This window comes from Neoarius graeffei, chromosome 5 (genome assembly GCF_027579695.1).
Source record: "Neoarius graeffei isolate fNeoGra1 chromosome 5, fNeoGra1.pri, whole genome shotgun sequence".
Classification (NCBI taxonomy): Eukaryota; Metazoa; Chordata; class Actinopteri; order Siluriformes; family Ariidae; genus Neoarius; species Neoarius graeffei.
This window is the reverse complement of record NC_083573.1, coordinates 8,550,158-8,570,483: the sequence shown is the minus strand read 5'-3', so window position 1 is coordinate 8,570,483 and position 20,326 is coordinate 8,550,158.

Genomic DNA, 20,326 nt, shown 5'->3' with positions numbered 1-20,326 from the left:
AACTTGCATGTACTATACTCACTGACACAACCACAACAACTTGCTATCAGAGTTCACCATCTCCACAGAACTGATCCGTTGCCATGACCACAGCTTATATACTTCGCCTGTCTGCCATCACTTCTCATTAGCCTCACTGTATACTCTGCCACATCCCTCTCCTCTTTGGTTCGTCTTGGTCCAAGCTGTGTTCTCCCTTTATTATTTTTGACACTGGACTCTTTCTTGTAAATATTTTTGCATTGCCTGAGTGATTAAATTGGATTTTTGTTTTCTGGACGTGGACTGACAGAGCACTGTAAATAACGCAGGGTCTCCCAGCCATCAACATTGCATGGTATGAACATTTGAATATATGTGTCAAACTATTTAAAAAAAAAAAGTTTGTTTGAATGGATTCTATAGAATCCAGCATTTAGAACATCCCATAAAATTTGTATATGTAATATAACTTGTACTATAACCATATGACCCATTTCTCACCAAATTATTTCAGAATTAGATTTTAACACTAAACTTAAAAAAAGCTGTAATTTGTTACATTTGCCAGTACTATAGTTCTACAAATGGTTATTTCTAGAAGCCTTAAAGGAAAACAACTTGGATATGAATCATTTTAATTAACTTTTGCTCTTCAAGAACACCCGATATTTCTTTTGCAAGTCAACGTTTTTAGTTTAAAATTTCTCATTGACATGTTGGACTATTTTCAGTCTGGTTAACATTTGCCTCCATTACCCTACTATGTGCTGATAGTAAAAGACTTGCTCAGTGGCATGGTTATTAGTTCCAGACTGGTTTGGGTATTTCCAAAACTGATTTTTATGCACAACAGGGTCTAGAGATCACACAGAATAAAAAAAAAAAAAGGTGGTAATTTGCCACATTTACCAGTACTATACTCCTATAAATGGTTATTTCTCGAAGCCTTAAAGGAAAACAACTTGGATATGAATCATTTTAATTAACTTTTGCTCTTCAAGAACACCCGATATTTCTTTTGTAAGTCAACGTTTTTAGTTTAAAATTTCTCATTGACATGTTGGACTATTTTCAGTCTGGTTAACATTTGCCTCTATTACCCATTACCTCCATTACCCTACTATGTGCTGATAGTAATACTGGGATCTAAGAGACTTGCTCAGTGGCATGGTTATTAGTTCCAGACTGGTTTGGGTATTTCCAAAACTGATTTTTATGCACAACAGGGTCTAGAGGTCACACAGAATTTAAAAAAAAAAAAGGTGGTAATTTGCCACATTTACCAGGACTATACTCCTATAAATGGTTATTTCTCAAAGCCTTAAAGGAAAACAACTTGAATATGAATCATTTTAATTAACTTTGGCTCTTCAATGGCACCCAATATTTCTTTTGCAAATCAATGTTTTTAGTTTAAAAATTTTCATTGACATTTTGGACTATTTTCAATCTGGTCAATATTTGCCTACATTACTCTACTATGTGCTGATAGTAATACTGGGATCTAAGTGACTTTCTCAGAGGCATGGTTGTTGATTCCAGACTTTTTTTTTTGGTATTCCCGAAACTGAATTTATGCACAACAGGGTCTAGAGGTCACACAGAATAAAAAAAAAGGTTGTAATTTGCCACTTTTGTCAGGACTATACTCCAATAAATGGTTATTTCTAGAAGCCTTAAAGGAAAACAACTTGGATATGAATCATTTTTTTAATTAACTTTTGCTCTTCAGTGGTACCCAGTATTTCTTTCGTAAATCAGTGTTTTTAGTTTAAAATTTCTCATTGACATTTTGGACTATTTTCACTCTGGTTAACATTTGCCTACATTACTCTACTATGTGCTGATAGTAATACTGGGATCTAAATGACTTTCTCACTGGCATCGCTGTTGGTTCCAGACTGGTTTGGGTATTTTCAAAACTGATTTTTATGCACAACAGGGTCTAGAGGTCACATAGAATTAAAAAAAAAAAAACTCCTGTGGGTCGCAGTTTAATGGGGAAAACACCTTAGGGTCAGTCCATGTGAAATCACTAGAGGCCTCGCCGCTGACCATCTCAGATTTGCTTCATACTTTCTGGAAATATTGTCAGTGTGCCCCATAAATAGTGTACAAAATTTTAGGCTTGTACCTTCATTAGTTTCTGAAATATAGGGGCTTAAAAAAGGGGCGTGGCCCCAATTTCACTGTTGAAACGTGCTATAGAAAACTGACCAAATTTCCATAAGTCATTACTTTTAAACTATTCATGCAAGATACATAAAATTTTCAAGGATTGGTCTTCAAGGCCAGACGCCTTTAAATACTATAATAGAAAGTTCACAGTTCAATATTTGCCAAGTTATGGCTTGCTGAAAATCATAAAAAAAATGTCTTCTATCGTGCTTTGGAGCAAATTTGACCCCCCATTTCTCCACGTTAAAGCACACCAGATCTTTCAAATTTTCTTAGTTATTACTCATGCTATAGTACTCTTTAGGCAACTAGGTATGTGTTCAAAAGAAATCAAACTTTCTGATTTATGAGGCTTTAAAAATAAAAAAAACAATTTTGTGCCTATAATTCAAATGCATATTGCAAATGTATGACAAGGTCTATCATAAAACCAATTATACCACTGGAAAGAGCTTGTTCTCATTAGCAAATGCACAAAATATGAAGTTGGTATCCTAAACCAAACTATAAATATTAAGGTATCAAATACGGCATGTTTTACGATAGACGGAAATGCTGTTTTAAGGCATATTACAATACAATTACAAACCTACAGTGTAGGAAAAACAACAACCTTAAAAAAATACTTTATTTGAAGAGCTTAAACAGTGGATTGATTTGCTTTTCCACATCAGATGGAAGTTTATACTGCCTGACAGTTGATGTAAGGGGAGCGTCAATGATTTTCATGACATGCACCAGAGGGACCCAACAGTTATCCTCTCTCCTGGGCCAGCTGTAAGCCTGAGAGGGACCATGAGGATGCATAAATGTTACTTGTACATCTTGTTCCTCCTCTGATAATGCACGAATGTTGCCTATCCACCACTGTCTGTCATTCAAACATACAATATACTTACCAGGAATTGTATCTGCCAGAGAGACTGCTGATTTAACAGGGGTTTTATGCATTACTTGTGGCCGATTCCCACTCATATCCACAATGAAGCTAGGACCACCTGACACCCTGCTGACCTGCAGCTGGTTGGACATGATTGGAACGAATGAGTGGTTGTCTCTTGTTCCAGGAATAGTAGCTGACCTTGAAAATCTTGTCTCCAATGCTTTTCCGCTCTCCATAACTTCCCCTGTACCAACCCAGATGAAATGGATGTTCTTGATATGTTTTTCTGCCCACAAAAACAGATCAGATGGGGTTGGTATGTGATCACTCGTGACTGTCTGTAAGCTAGCTCGAGCTGCTGCCCGCTTTACAGTGCCTCCAATACCATCACAGGGTGATTTACCATGAGAAGTGGCAAAGAAATGCCATTCTGCCAAAAGTTCAAAATCGTCTGCATGCTTTATTAGATTTGTGAAATTTTTATAGTTTTTGTATTGGGCTGCTGATCCGTCACTGAAGTAAATGACCTTTTTCAGCTGGGGATGTATCTGGCTGTCAGATGGAAGCTCAAATATGTGCTTCTAAGGGATAGTGATAAAAATCTTCATGAATTTTGTGGTTTTTCAGTTTTTATGCATCTCTGGATGCTTCCAAGTAGATTATATGCCTTAAAACAGCATTTCCGTCTGTCGTAAAACATGCCATACTTGATACCTTAATAATTGTAGTTTGGTTTAGGGTACCAACTTCATAATTTGTGCATTTGCGAATCAAAACAAGCTCTTGCTCCAAAGCACGATAGAAGACATTTTTTAATGATTTTCAGCAAGCCATAACCTGGCAAATATTGAATTGTGAACTTTCTATTTTAGTATTTAAAGGCGTCTAGCCTTGAAGACCAATCCTTGAAAATTTAATGTATCTTGCACGAATAGTTTAAAAGTAATGACTTATGGAAGTTAGGTCCGTTTTCTGTAGCACACGTTTCAACAGTGAAATTGGGGCCACGCCCCTTTTTTAAGCCCCTATATTTCAGAAACTAATGAAGGTACAAGCCTATAATTTTGTACACTATTTATTGGGCACACTGACAATATTTCCAGAAAGTATGAAGCAAATCTGAGATGGTCAGTGGCGAACATTTTTCTAAATCTGGTGATTTGGGGTGGAATTACCCCTTATTGATGAGAGAGGTCAAAAGGAGAACGGCTAGACCGGTTCGAGCTGACAGGAGGGCTACGGTGAATCAAAAAAAACAAACACTCTTTACACCTATGGTGAGCAGAAAAGCATCTCAAATCACATAATACATCCAGTCTTGAGGCAGACAGGCTACAACAGCAGGAGACAACATTGGGTTCCACTAGTAGGATCTACCCCTTGCTTCTCATCTCATCTCATTATCTCAAGCCGCTTTATTCTTCTACAGGGTCGCAGGCAAGCTGGAGCCTATCCCAGCTGACTACGGGCGAAAGGCGGGGTACACCTTGGACAAGTCGCCAGGTCATCACAGGGCTGACACATAGACACAGACAACCATTCACACTCACATTCACACCTACGGTCAATTTAGAGTCACCAGTTAACCTAACCTGCATGTCTTTGGACTGTGGGGGAAACCGGAGCACCCGGAGGAAGCCCACGCGGACACGGGGAGAACATGCAAACTCCACACAGAAAGGCCCTCGCCGGCCCTGGGGCTCGAACTCAGGACCTTCTTGCTGTGAGGCGACAGCACTAACCACTACACCACCGTGCCGCCCACCCCTTGCTTCATTTCTATTAAAAGAGAGTGATGTGGCAGCGCTTTAGCACTTTAGTCTGTCCAGTCTGTCTCTTACGTCCTCATCTGGACACTTGTTCAAATTAATGACATCTGCGATTGTATTTCATTTGTACCTTCTCAATCACTGATGATGGAAGATGCACCAGGGAACCAAAATATAAGACCAAACAGAGATGAAACTTGTTTCACTCCTGACATGACATGACTTTACGGATGACTCGACAGTCTGACTTTGCTTCTTCCTATCATTCCGTGCATATTTCCTATGACCGTTGTTGTTGCTGTTGCACTTAGTTCAACAAAAATCTAAAATAAACCGTTCAAGACAACGCTCAAGAGCAAATAATCTCATCATTGCCAAAAATAAGACTTGATATTGATGTCTTTTTTTATGTGTGAAGGACAAGGGGGTATTTATACCAGCTGCCCTAAAAAGAACCCTTAACTCTGCACACCACTCTTGAGGAAACCATGTAAAAAATAGATTTAAACCTGATCTCCATCTGCCCTGCAAAACATGCTCAAAAATCCAGAAAAATTCAATGACCTCACTTTCATCTGTACACTTTCACTCTCTTTGACTGTCTTTCACTCCCCGAGAAAATAGCACACAGCCTTCCCATGAGCCTCCTGGGCCAGACAAAAAGATTTATTACCCAGCATGCTTGAGGGGAGGGTATGTGCACAATCGCTGGGCGGTAGAGAGGTAGCGAGGACAGTGAATCAGAGGAAGTAGAGAGAGATAGGCGGAGTGCTATTTTAGACGATAGGATGCTCAGGAGAGAGAGAGAGAGAGCGGAAAGGACAGGGTATGAAAAGAAACAAATGTGAAAAGGAGAAGAGGAAAATGAGAAGTTCAATGGGCTTCGTGTTGATGAGAACATGAGTAAGAGAGTGTGAGACTCCCCATCTGGGTCCTCCTGGGTCGTGGGATTGAAATGTGTGTGTTTAGGCATACATTCCCACAAACACAGCTTTACCAGAATCAGTGTGTGCATGTGAGGATCCTTTTATGCACCCGACTGGTGCATTCGCAGTCATGTTTGACTCTTTGTTGCCATGGTAACTGCAGCCCATGGTGCACCTGACCTACATATGTGCAGTATGAATGCAAACATGCACGCTCCATCTGTTCCCAATCACACACACGTACATACATACCGGTACATAATATACCTATATATACTGAAAGGCAGACACACACACACACACACCAGAACACATTCATCCTCACAATATAGCATGTCGCAAGGCCTTCCTCAAAATGTTTGATTTCTGAATGAAGCAGCACTCACTCACACACACACACTTAGGGATGCAGTGTGTGTGCATATGCTTCCAGCAGCGCAATCTGTGATGTGTTGATGACTCACTTGCTGAGCTTCAGTCAATGAGTCATTCATCTATCACTCAAAACACACACACACACACACACACACACACACACACACACACACACACACACACACACACACACACACACACAGAGTTAGATCATTAGAGGTGGCCAATCTGTTCTTTGTCTCTCTTTTATCCATGTAACCCAATTTCTCTCTCTCTCACACACACACACACACACACACACACACACACACACACACACACACACACACACTCCTTCTTCCCGAACCTGTCACCCACACTCCTCTTGATTGACAGCCCAATACTTGATTACACACTTGAGCTCACGTGTTTGTTCTGTTGTTCATGTGTGTGTGTGTGTGTGTTTTCAAAAGTGCTTACTGAAGAAATGTCTTTCTGTTTATAGTATAAGGACATGTTTAATATAATATAATATAATATCTCATCTCATTCTCTATGGGCGAAAGGCAGGGTACACCCTGGACAAGTCGCCAGGTCATCACAGGGCTGACACACAGACAACCATTCACACCTACGGTCAATTTAGAGTCACCAGTTAACCAAACCTGCATGTCTTTGGACGAAACCGGAGCACCCACACAAGGAGAACATGCAAACTCCACACAGAAAGGCCTTCGCCGGCCATGGGGCTCGAACCCGGACCTTCTCGCTGTGAGGCGACAGCGCTAACCACTACACCACAGTGCCACCCCATAATATAATATAATATAATATAATATAATATAATGGCTGTAGGGCGGCACGGTGGTGTAGTGGTTAGCGCTGTCGCCTCACAGCAAGAAGGTCCTGGGTTCGAGCCCCGGGGCCGGCGAGGGCCTTTCTGTGTGGAGTTTGCATGTTCTCCCCGTGTCCGCGTGGGTTTCCTCCGGGTGCTCCGGTTTCCCCCACAGTCCAAAGACATGCAGGTTAGGTTAACTGGTGACTCTAAATTGACCGTAGGTGTGAATGGTTGTCTGTGTCTATGTGTCAGCCCTGTGATGACCTGGCGACTTGTCCAGGGTGTACCCCGCCTTTCGCCCGTAGTCAGCTGGGATAGGCTCCAGCTTGCCTGCGACCCTGTAGAAGGATAAAGCGGCTAGAGATAATGAATGAATGAATGAATGAATGAATGAATGAATGTATAATGGCTGTAGTGGTTAGCACTGTCGCCTCACAGCAAGAAGGTCCTGGGTTCGAGCCCCGGGGCCGGCAAGGGCCTTTCTGTGCGGAGTTTGCATGTTGTCCGCGTGGGTTTCCTCCGGGTGCTCCGGTTTCCCCCACAGTCCAAAGACATGCAGGTTAGGTTAACTGGTGACTCTAAATTGACCGTAGGTGTGAATGGTTGTCTGTGTCTATGTGTCAGCCCTGTGATGACCTGGCAACTTGTCCAGGGTGTACCCCGCCTTTCGCCCGTAGTCAGCTGGGATAGGCTCCAGCTTGCCTGCGACCCTGTAGAAGGATAAAGCGGCTAGAGATGATGAGATAATATAATATAACAGATTAATTTGAAGAAATATTTGGGGTTTTTTTATTTGGATATTATACCTGCAAATTGACCAGTTTATATGAATTTTTCTGTCTGTCGCATTGGGTTATTATCATTTAAGCCTATTATCCCTCATTAAAAATGATACCGGTATATAGGTCTGATATATAAAATATATATATTATATATAGCAGTATATTCCAAGCTATATACAAGAAATCAAAAATCAATAAGTCCTGTTGCTGCTTCTAATTCAGTGTATAATATACAATCGACTTACTTTAACTTGGCAACTTGAAAACACCTCTGATGCTGCCACCATGTGGCTCTGAAAACCATTTCACCATCCTTTCCACTTTTCATAATAGTCCTAAGCAAGGGGACGAACAATCAAAAACTATAGTGTGAAGATTCGGATGTAAGTGTAATTCGACTCGAGGTGTAATTAGTTCCTCAAAACCATCTGGATTTGGCTCTGTGTAACTCCAACATTTGAGTCCAGTATATACAAATTATTATTACACAAAGGTAAATTATGCAGCTGTCTATAAAATATAGATGGCATTTAAACTACAGTATTACAATTCTGTGACTACATAACTTAGTGCCGGTTCCAAGCCCAGATAGATTGGGGAGGGTTGTGTCAGAAAGGGCATCTGGTGTCAAAACCTATGCCAAACAAATATGCGAATCATAAATTGGGAAGGAGGCGGCATGGTGATGTAATCGTTAGCACTGTCGCCTCACAGCAAGAAGGTTCTGGGTTCAAGCCCAGTGGCTGACGCAGGCTTTTCTGTGTGGAGTTTGTATGTTCTCTCTGTGTCTGCATGGGTTTGCGCTGGTTTCCTCCACAGGCCAAAGACATGCAGGTTAGGCTATTTGGTGGCTCTAAATTGATCGTGGGTGTGAGTGTGAATTGTTGTTTGTCTTTATGTGTCAGCCCTGTGATGACCTGGCAACTTGTCCAGGGTGTACCCCGCCTCTCGCCCATAGTTAGCTGGGATAGGCTCCAGCTTGCCCACGACCCTGCACAGGATAAGTGGGTATAGATGGATGGATCTGCTGTGGTGACCCTTAACAGGAGCAACTAGAAGAAGACTACAATTCTACAGCTCCTGAACTTGTTTTTTTTTGGACATTGAAAGTGTACAAGAAGTACACTTATATGAACAGAAGTACACAATTCAGTTTTTAGTTTTCATGATAACAATGAAGTTATCTTCAGAGGGGATTTGAAGTAAATAAATGAATGAATAAAACAGAGGGCGGCACGGTGGTGTAGTGGTTAGCGCTGTCGCCTCACAGCAAGAAGGTCCGGGTTCGAGTCCCGTGGCCGGCGAGGGCCTTTCTGTGCGGAGTTTGCATGTTCTCCCCGTGTCCGCGTGGGTTTCCTCCGGGTGCTCCGGTTTCCCCCACAGTCCAAAGACATGCAGGTTAGGTTAACTGGTGACTCTAAATTGACCGTAGGTGTGAATGTGAGTGTGAATGGTTGTCTGTGTCTATGTGTCAGCCCTGTGATGACCTGGCGACTTGTCCAGGGTGTACCCCGCCTTTCGCCCGTAGTCAGCTGGGATAGGCTCCAGCTTGCCTGCGACCCTGTAGAAGGATAAAGCGGCTAGAGATAATGAGATGAGAATAAAACAGATGCAATAACATGAACATTTAATGCAATGCAAATTGGTAAACTGACCAATCCTTACTGCTCCCAGAAAAAAGTCTGACCAATTCCACCTGCTCCCAAAGAAATTGACCAAGCCTACTTGTTCCTCAGAAACTTCAACCAATTGTTCCTGCTCCCACAGAAAGTTTGAACAATCCCTTTCAAAAGAAACCATCTGTTATGATGCTCCACTTCTGGTTGGAATTCTCATCACCTCCTGAGATACCAGTAACCCCTTCTGCTCTCTGGACCTGGCTGGTCCATTTTGATGCCCTACTTCTGGTTGGAGTTCTTATTGCTGTGCTCCTGCTGAGGATAGTCCCATATGGACAGCCTAAAGATGCGCTGAGAAGCCATGAAAATGACTTTGGGCTACAGTTGGTCGAAACAGTTTTGCTACAATGGCTTGGGACTACAGCAGCCATGATAATTTTAGGACTGCAGTTGCCATGAAAAGTCTTGCACTCAAGTTTCCATCAGTGAACACTTGATAACTCAATAGACCTCACGTTAAAACTACAATGAATTTCCTGGTTACAAAATAGTACTTTTTGACCATATAGGACACTTATAGAAGCAGGTTATTTATAATCACACTTTCCGGTGACTCCCAGATGAGGATGGATTCCCTTTTGAGTCTGGTTCCTCTCAAGATTTCTTCCTCATGTCATCTCAGGGAGTTTTTCCTTGCCACTGTCACCTCAGGCTTGCTCATTAGGGATACATTTTATAAATTCATATTTGTATAAGTTATATTTGGAATTTAAATGTTTCTCTAAAGCTATTTTGTGACAATATTCATTGTGAAAAGTGCAATAAAAATAAAATTGAATTGAATTGAAACTGAACAAGCCAATACTCCCCCAGAAACTTTGACCAGTTGTTCCTACTCCCACAGAAAGTTAGTCCAATCCCTCCCAAAGAAACTAACCAAGCCCACTTACTCCCCCAGAACATTTCAGTAAATCCTTCCTGCCTTTGGAAAAAGTCTGACCAATCCTACCTCCTCCACAGAAATGATGGCCAATCCCACTTTCTCCCCCATAAACTTTGACCAATTGCTCCTGCTCCCACAAAAAGTTAGACCAATCCCTCCCAAAGAAACTGACCAAGCCCACTTAGTCCCTCAGAAACTTTGACCAATCGTTCCTGCTCCCACAGAAAGTTTAAATCCCACCCGTTTCACTAACGTTTTTTTCATAGGGGACTTAATCAAAAAATAAATTAATTCAGACACCAAATAAATGTTTAATGCAATGAAAGCCAAATCGATTCTGTTTGCATTTGTAAACTTGCTGAAACCTGCTGAAATTTTGATAAATCCCTTTTTGACCACTGCTTCAATGCTTTTAAAAAGTTTGGCCCATTCCTTCAATTCCTATAGAAAATGTTCCTGCAGAAAGTTTGACCAATCTCTCCCATTCCTACAGAAAATTTGATCAATCCTTACTGCTAATAGAAAACGTATGACAAATTCCAACAGCTCCACAGAAATGATAGCCAATCCCTCTTTCTCCTCCAGAAACACTGACCAATTGCTTGTGTTCTCACAGAAAATTTGGCCAAGCCCTCCTGCTTCCATAGAAAGTTTGAACAATTTCACTTGCTCCAGTAGAAAGTTTGGTGAATCCCACCAACGACCAAAGAAAGTCTGACCAATCCCTTTTGTTTCCACAAAAAGTTTGACCAATCAGTCTTGCTCTAGCAGAAGATTTGGTGGACTTTGCCTGCTCCCAAAGAAAGTTTGACTCATCCCTTCTGTTCTTGCAGAAGGTTTAACCAATCCCACTCCCTCCCCAAGAATGTTTGACCAATCCTTTCAATCCCTCCGGGATTACTCAAATGTTTTTCAGGAGTGGGTGGAATTGGTCAAACTTTGCAAGAATGAAAGGATTGGTCAAACATTCTTGGGGAGGGAGTGGGATTGGTTAAACCTTCTGCAAGAACAGAAGGGATGAGTCAAACTTTCTTTGGGAGCAGGCAAAATCCACCAAATCTTCTGCTAGAGCAAGACTGATTGGTCAAACTTTTTGTGGAAACAAAAGGGATTGGTCAGACTTTCTTTGGTAGTAGGTATGATTCACCAAACTTTCTACTGGAGCAAGTGAAAAGAAGGTTATCCAATCCTTCCCGTTCCTAAAGAAAGTCTTACCTATCCTGCCTACTCCCAAAGAAAGTTTGACCAATCCCTTCTGTTCCTGCAGATGTTTAACCAATCCCACTCCCTCCCCAAGAACGTTTGACAAACCCTTCCATTCCTGTAAAGTTTGACCAATTTCACCCACTTCTGAAAAACATTTGAGTAATCCCTCCCATCAGGTTTGACCAATCCTTCCCATTCCTGAATAAAGTCTTACCTAACCTGCCTACTCCCAAAGAAAGTTTGACCAATTCAGTCAGTCTATGCAGAAAGATTGACAAATTTGTTCACCAAGGTCACCAACAAATTTTGACCAACTTGTTCAAGCAAAAAAAAAAAAAAGTTTGACCAATCTTTACTGCTCTTTATTATTTTTATTTGTACATGCCTATGATATTTTCCAATGAAGCAGTTGGTTCTATTTCCTGAAATATAAACCAGTTTGTCATTTAAACCAATCTGACCAGTGCCGCATGAGCACCCCACTGTGTACAATACGCTTCCATGTTAAAGACCATGGCCTTTCTTTGTCCTGCAACAAGACCCCAGCCACCAACAACCATCCATTATCTGTAGCTGCTTATCCTGTACAGGGTTGCAGGCAAGCTGGAGCCTATCCTAGCTGACTATGGGTGGGAGGCGGGGTACACCCTGGACAAGTCGCCAGGTCATCGCAGGACTAACACGTACAGACAAACAACCATTCGCACTCACATTCACACCTATGGTCAATTTAGAGCCACCAATTAGCCTAACCTGCATGTCTTTGGACTGTGGGGGAAACCGGAGCACCCGGAGGAAACCCACACAGACACGGGGAGAACATGCAAACTCCACACAGAAGGGCCCTTGTCGGCCACTGGGCTCGAACCCAGGACCTTCTTGCTGTGAGGCGACAGTGCTAACCACTACACCACTGTGCCGCCCCACCAACCACAAGAGTAAAAACTACCCACACTTGTGATTTTTTTAATGGGGTCACATAGGATGCTAATACCAGTTCACACTTCTGGTGTAAAACAGTAGAAAATCTTCAATGATCGGGAAGTCCAAATTTTTCACTGATAATGTACGTATTTCTAAAACTCATGATCATAATTCCATTTTAATATTTTCTTTTAAAATCATATATATAGCTGAACTGTTTTACTGAGAAAAACATTTGCATATTTAAAAAAAAAACCCATTTCATTTGAGATACTGCATGACCTTTTTGGATTGCTTGTGATATTTCTGAACTGAAGAACGAACATTGGCAGTCTGAGTAGGTCATCATACCCTGTACTTTTCTCTTTTCAATATTAAATATCCTGTTACCCGAGTGTGGTCTTGACTGCATAGTTTCTTGGTTTTGTCTTTTCGAATGCCCTGTTGTCTGTGCACTGTATATCAATGGGCTCAGATTAGCATCCAGTCATTTCAGTTTAGCATCATTTCATCAGTTTAGGAAGAAAAAGAATTGCGCCAATTCATCATCTGCTGCATAATGGTTGTGCTATTGCTGTACACATGCTTCTGAATATGGATAAGCCACCAAACTGCAGTACTAATCTTGAGGATCAGCAGCCTTGACCCTACCTAAGTAACAACATGCATATTATGAGGCATCATCTTTACCTCCCTAAAAGGCATGGTTGACATCTAATTTGAAAAAGCATATTGAGGTAAGGGTGGCATGCTGGCGTAGTGGTTAGCACTGGTGCCTCACAGCAAGAAGATTCTGGGTTCAAGCCCAGTGGCCGATGGGGACCTTTCTGTGTGGAGTTTGTATGTTCTCCCAGTGGGTGCTCTGGATTCCCTCACAGTTCAAAGACATGCAGGTTCGGCTAATTGGTGGCTCTTAATTGACCGTAGGTGTGAATGGTTGTATGTCTCTATGTGTCAGCCCTCTGATGACCTGGTGACTTGTCCAGGGTGAACCCCGCCTCTCACCCGTAGTTAGCTGGGATAAGCTCCAGCTTGCCCGCGACCCTGCACAGGATAAACGGTAATGGATGGATGGTTATTGAGGTAAGGTTTGCTAATTTGTTCACACTACCCAACTAGGCTGGACTAGCATTGATTCTAGCAGCTAGCCAGTAAGTCAAATGCTAATGGTAAATCATCAGTTATTTCCATGGACTTTTACTTCTGATTAATTCATTAGCAAAAATATGCACTTATGTTAATCATGCATTGCTTTTCACATGAAAACATGACTTCAAACTTCATTTAATCCATTTGAAGTGCATCTTTTGATACTTGAACATTTGAATGTTTTTCTTTTTTTTACTCGAGTCATTTTTTTGGCTGGATATTTCTGACTTTGGCTGAACTTTGGTATTTTCCGCTCTTGAGTTGAGCTTGGATTGTGAATTCACTTTGTATGCCTGTTTATTAAACTCCTTCACATGGATCATCATCCATTGTCTGAGTCTCCTACATTACAGAATACTTCCCACATGATCGTGGGTTGGATGGAGGTGTGGAAACTACAGGCTGGAGTGACTTTCCATGGCCAGTTGCTTCATGTGCATGAGCAGCAGTTCTTTTGTATTGCTTCCGCTCTAACAGGGTTAGCCCGAGTCTGCTAAGGAAAATCCTGCTGCGGTTCTACTTCACCTTCAGCATGGCCTGTGCCGAGGCCTCTCCTGGCTTCAAAGAACATCACTCCACCTGCTGGCTTCACTGAAGATGAATCTCTGTGTCCTGGTCCAGAGTTCAGGAATATAGTGGGCAGCTTTAATAAGCATCAAAATCTTAATTTGTTTTGACTAGGTCAGAGGTCATGAATCATAATTAATGTTGATCAATCAAGGGTAATGGCGATAATGTTGCAGAATTCTATTTTAATGATGTAAAATAGGATGTTCAACAGATGGTAATTAGTCGCACGAAGACAAATATTGTTTGTGATTTGTTTTTCCCTAATGTGATGGGTCAATTCAACATCCAAAATGTTCAACGGTTATACAGTATTTAAAGATGTCTGCACACAGCATGCCCACACATAACTACTGCCCTAGGAGGTCAATGGTTCCAAAAAAAAAAAAAAAGTTGACATTCTTCATAACTTGCTTCAAAAAATACATTCAAAACTTAAATTGAAGAGACCACTGACCTCTCTTCAGGTAAGAAGTTGTATTTTTAAATTGTTTGGCACAATTTTTTTAATTTTATATTTTTTCGTGGGAAAAAAAGAAATACAAACACGGGTCTAAGAGTTGTTGGATGTTGTGACTTTGCCTGGTCATCTGTCTGGATGTGAAAGAGCAGCAGCTATGCCAGATTGAAGTCTCTCCTGTCCAGCCTGAGGGCCTGGTGGCTCCGTCTCTGCAGAGAACGTCGCTCCACCTCACAGCGTCCTAGAGAGGACATCGTTTTGCCTCTCGGCTTTGCTGAGATCATCAGATAGAGGAATAGTGGCCAGCTTTCATAACTGTCAAAATGATTGTTGACTGGTCAAGGTCATCAGGTAAGTTGTATCTTTAAATAGTGCTGATGTGGTAGTATTGTGTAGTTAGAATGTTTGTTTGTTTTGGTTAATTATTTAACAAAAATGAAATTAAGCAATGTAAAAGTACATCAATACCAATGTAGTCTTAACCACTCCCATGTACGTACTATTGTTTACATACGATTCTGCATTGTGATGGTCACCATTGGTAAGAGCTGCTACTAATTTCTCTTCGGGTCAATTATTACATCATTACCTTTGTTTTTAAATCAGCATTGTTACCTTTATTTACTATAGACAGATACATTGGTTTCATCATTTCTGATGACAAGATTCCTTCAATGCCGATCTTTACTGATGATGATGATGATGATGATGGTGTTCCTGAAACAGTGATCACTGATGAGCAGTCAACTGAGTTTACGTTATCTACCCCATCCATTCAGTGATAAACTGTCACACTCACTGTTTTATGAGGTCTTCATTTCACTTTTGGGTGATCCAACAGACCAGGATGAATATTACAAAGAGCAAGCCAGCTGTCATAAAAGAACAAAAGGAACATTACAACAAATGGAGAAGGTGAGAACTCTACAAATGGGAGGAGTTCAGTGACATGATCATCTGGGTTTGGAGGAAATCTTCAACATCTTGAATATACCATAGATTTCACCATGGTACAGGTATAGACACTGGAGAGATGATCTAGTGGTTAGTGTGTCTGCCTCGAACCTTGGAGATCATGAGTTCTACGTGTGGTTTCCTCCGGGTGCTCCGGTTTCCTCCACAGTCCAAAGACATGCAGGTTAGGTTAATTGGTGGCTCTAAATTGACCGTAGGTGTGAATGTGAGTGTGAATGTTTGTTTGTCTCTATATGTCAGCCCTGTGATGATCTGGCGACTTGTCCAGGGTGTACCCCACTTCTTGCCCATAGTCAGCTGGGATAGGCTCCAGCTTGCCCACAACCCTGCACAGGATAAGCGGTTACAGATAACGGATGGATGGATGGATGGATGGTTGGATGGACCTGATAGCGTGGCATGTGGATGTGAGTATTTGTCCAGTAACAATCTAGAGTTTGATTAGTTCTCCAACCAGCTTTCATGACTACCAGTTGAAGTGAGCAGCTTTCCAAAAGCCAATGGATTCATGGAAGGAAAATGTTTTTACCCCCAAGGCACAGTTATAAAAAGGTTTTGACTTCAATCAAGAGATGTCTGATTACTGCATAAGTGCCAGGTTTTAACATTTAGCTATGAAATACTGACAAATGCTAGTTAATTACTGACAAAACACCCGATACTGTCAGAAATAGGGGCGCAGTAGGAGTCCATTTCTGTACCCCAAGGTACAATCTACACAAATGTACCCCTTAGGGATCATTATTGGCCCTCCAGGTAATGTTGTGTACCTTTTTAGAGCCAAAAAGGTACATATATGTTCTGAAGCGGGATATGAAGGGTACAAATAAATACCTTAGAGGGTGCTGCCTACCGTACTTGGCAAGGCATTGTACCCCTCAAGGTACAATAATATACTTTATTTTCTCAGAGTGTACAACTTGGAAGTTAGATCAGACAGATAGAAATCATGTTCAATGTCTCAAATACACCTCTACCAAGATGAGCATCCAAGATGGATGCATCCTTTTGATTTGTCTAACGTCATCATTTAATTTACGTTCCTGTTCTTTCACATTCCTGCAAGAACAGTTGAACAAATGCTTTGCACTGTCTGATTCAGCATGGTGATTGATTACAACTTGTACCGCTCTCTACCCTGAAGTCAATAAACTAGATGTATCCAGTCAGCCAACTATTGATTTCCATGAAAATGTTGGCATCGCCAGAGTAAAAGTATTTCTTCCTCAGGGTCTGTGGGCATCTGTTCTACCATGCTGTGTAAAATCAAACTTGTGTTTCATCCATGTGCCAAGCAACAACCAAGCAGGTGGGACCCTATGGCTCAGGAGAGAACACCAGACACTTGTCAGAGCTGTGTCAAAGTTGCAGTTGCTATAGAAAAAGGACATAAATTCATGCAAATATTTGAAATATGGCACTTTCCTAATAAATCAGGCAATCTGTTGCTAGACCGTCCGCTAGACGGCCTTTCGATTTCATCAAATCGGTGAAATTTAGTTCCCTCTGAAATGTGGTCATTGTGATATATGTTTATTTCTGTAATATCTCATAAAATATCAGGCCATTCTGTGGCTGGGAAGTTATTTAATTTGAGGGGATTCCCGAGCAAATAATATGCATGAAATCGCTCACTTCGTGCAGTCAAGCAGACAGAGGAAGTCCGGTGTGCGCATGCACAGGTTTACCTTCTTTTTCTTTTTCTTCTTCTTTTGGGTGGCACGGTGGTGTAAGTGGTTAGCATGGTCGCCTCACAGCAAGAAGGTTCTGGGTTCGAACCCAGTGGCCAGCGAGGGCCTTTCTGTGTGGAGTTTGCATGTTCTCCCCGTGTCTGCATGGGATTCCTCTGGGTGCTCCAGTTTCCCCCGCAGTCCAAAGACATGCGGTTAGGTTAATATGGGACGGCCTTGGGCTGAGGTGCCCTTGAGCGAGGCACCGAACTCCCAACTGCTCCCTGGGTGCTGTTAGCATGGCTGCCCACTGCTCTGGGTGTGTGTGTGCTCATTGCTCGCATGTGTGTGATGCACACACGTGAGCAGAGAGGAAATTTCACAAGTGTGTGATGAATAAAGTTGTGCTTTCTTTCTTTTCTTTTCTTTCTTTATGGCAGCTGGCATCCACAGTGTTGCATTACTGCTATCTACAGGTTTACCTTGACCATGCACTGACAGTTACATCATTCTGTCGCTAACAGCTGATCACACCGAGGTGCTCGCTGACCGCCAATATTTATTAGGTTGGTCCTGTGTTTTTTTTCTCATCTCATCTCATAATCTCCAGCCGCTTTATCCTATTCTACAGGGTCGCAGGCAAGCTGGAGCCTATCCCAGCTGACTACGGGCGAAAGGCGGGGTACACCCTGGACAAGTCGCCAGGTCATCACAGGGCTGACACATAGACACAGACAACCATTCACACTCTCATTCACACCTACGGTCAATTTAGAGTCACCAGTTAACCTAACCTGCATGTCTTTGGACTGTGGGGGAAACCGGAGCACCCGGAGGAAACCCATGCGGACACGGGGAGAACATGCAAACTCCGCACAGAAAGGCCCTCGCCGGCCCCGGGGCTCGAACCTGGACCTTCTTGCTGTGAGGCGACAGCGCTAACCACTACACCACCGTGCCGCCTGTTTCTTTTTCTTTGCAACATAACATCTTCTCACTTTCTTCTCGCTTTCACGTTTCATTCGTGTCCTTCATTTTCCTCTCCTGTTTCAAATTTGTATCCCACAATGCCTTGCGTGAACGGGGAAAGCCCACTACATGATGCATGACGTAGTATCTTGAACTGGGTCATGTTGAAGCAGGCAAAAATAGCAAAGAATTTAGGGCCACATGGCCCTAAATTCATCAATTGTTCTATTTAAAAAATAGCCTAGTTAACTAGACCCACCCACCTAGCGGCCAAAAATATTTTTGCCTAGCGAGTGGGTCTAGCCTCGCACCATATAAACAAAAACACCCCGGGCATCAAATCGTGCCCGCCAATCACAACACAAGGTTTTTGTTTGGATTCTTTGGGCGGGCTTTTGCAGGAGTGACGACAAAGCTGCGCGACGCTGGAGAAAGCGCAACAGGAAAGATGGCTATGGCTAGTGAACAGCGCGCGTTTGACTCCGCTTTGGAATCAGTTTTAGAAGAATTAGACTTGGAGTTTTCGTTGAAACATGAGCAGGAAGAGGCTCTCCGCTCATTCCTTTTCAAGAAGGACGCTTTCGCTGTTTTGCCGACCGGCTATGGCAAAAGTCTGATCTACCAGCTGGCTCCGCTCGTAGCCAAAAGGATGGGGCTAGTTTGTGCAGTACGAAGAATTAATAAACAGCTTTGAAACATTACTTTTTGATTGTTTCTTATTTTCCCGTTATTTTAAATTTAAGGGAAATTATTTCACCAAACACCACTAAATAAAAACTCTCAAAAACAGTTTAAGCAAACCCTTGAAAAACACTTGGAAAAAAATGTGTATGTGGTACAGACTCCAAACTTGTGGTCATTATCTCCAAACTTCTTAATATCTAGAACCTGTTTATTAATTAATACGCATTTTGAAAAATTATTTATTTCAAGGCCTCCCCCACTGCTTTCTGTCGCTCTGACTACGTCACAGTCACTGTTGCGCTGATTGGTCAGAGCGTTGGCCTATACGCACAGAGACAGTTTGAAAGACAGCGGGTTGTTCCTCCTACCCGCTTCGGAAATGTCTACGGATCGAGGCCAGACTAAATATTCACATTTAGTCTGGCTTGCCAGGCTATTTAAAAAAAGTAATAAAATTGGAAGTCTGTGATTCAAATTCAGTAGCTTTCGGTCCACTAAACAAAAATAATTGGGTGTCAGGGAAAATTCTTTTTATGACCTACACTTGAAAAATCTGAAAGGGAGTCTGCCTTTAAGGATCTCCATCTTGGGTGTTTGATGAAGCCATTAACAGGGAGTACATTCAGCTTGATTCACGCAATATGTTTGTTAATCCTGATAATAGAGCCATGGCTAAGCGCAAACAGAATTCTTTGTTGGGTAAGATGTGTGTAATCAAATAGCTCAAATATTTAAAAATGACTATGAAGGCGAAAGGAATTGCTTTATACCAGTTCTGAAACTACAGTACCAAAATCAATGACTGACCTGGTGGAAATGTATTCTTGCGCAACCTTATTGAAATAAAAGGGTCTTTCAAAAGGCTCTTTGTAGTGAGAGGTCACGTGCTTGGATACCACATAGCAATACCATACTGGAGAGCAAGCTTTCAGGTAAACAAAACCCTCAACAAGGTCAAGCAGAAAAGTTTCAGCAGTTTATAGTGCTTAATATATTTCCTTTTCTAGAAGAGTTGTTAACGTGGCTTTCTAAGTTTAGTTTCGGCTCATTTTTACAGGAAAAAATTATTTTATCATGAAGGCGTTGACTTTTTGAAACAGACGGCGTTTGGATCTTTGCGGCCAAACAACACGGCAACTTCTCAATGCACGTACGCCAAAAAAAAACTTGTAAAAGCACTCTTTGTAATTCTGACAGCTCAAACAGCTGTCAAGGTATATGGTTGGTTTTGGAAGATCTTGAAGATGTAAACGAACGATTTACAACCCCAATTCCAAAAAAGTTGGGACAAAGTACAAATTGTAAATAAAAACGGAATGCAATGATGTGGAAGTTTCAAAATTCTATATTTTATTCAGAATAGAACATAGATGACATATCAAATGTTTAAACTGAGAAAATGTATCATTTAAAGAGAAAAATTAGGTGATTTTAAATTTCATGACAAC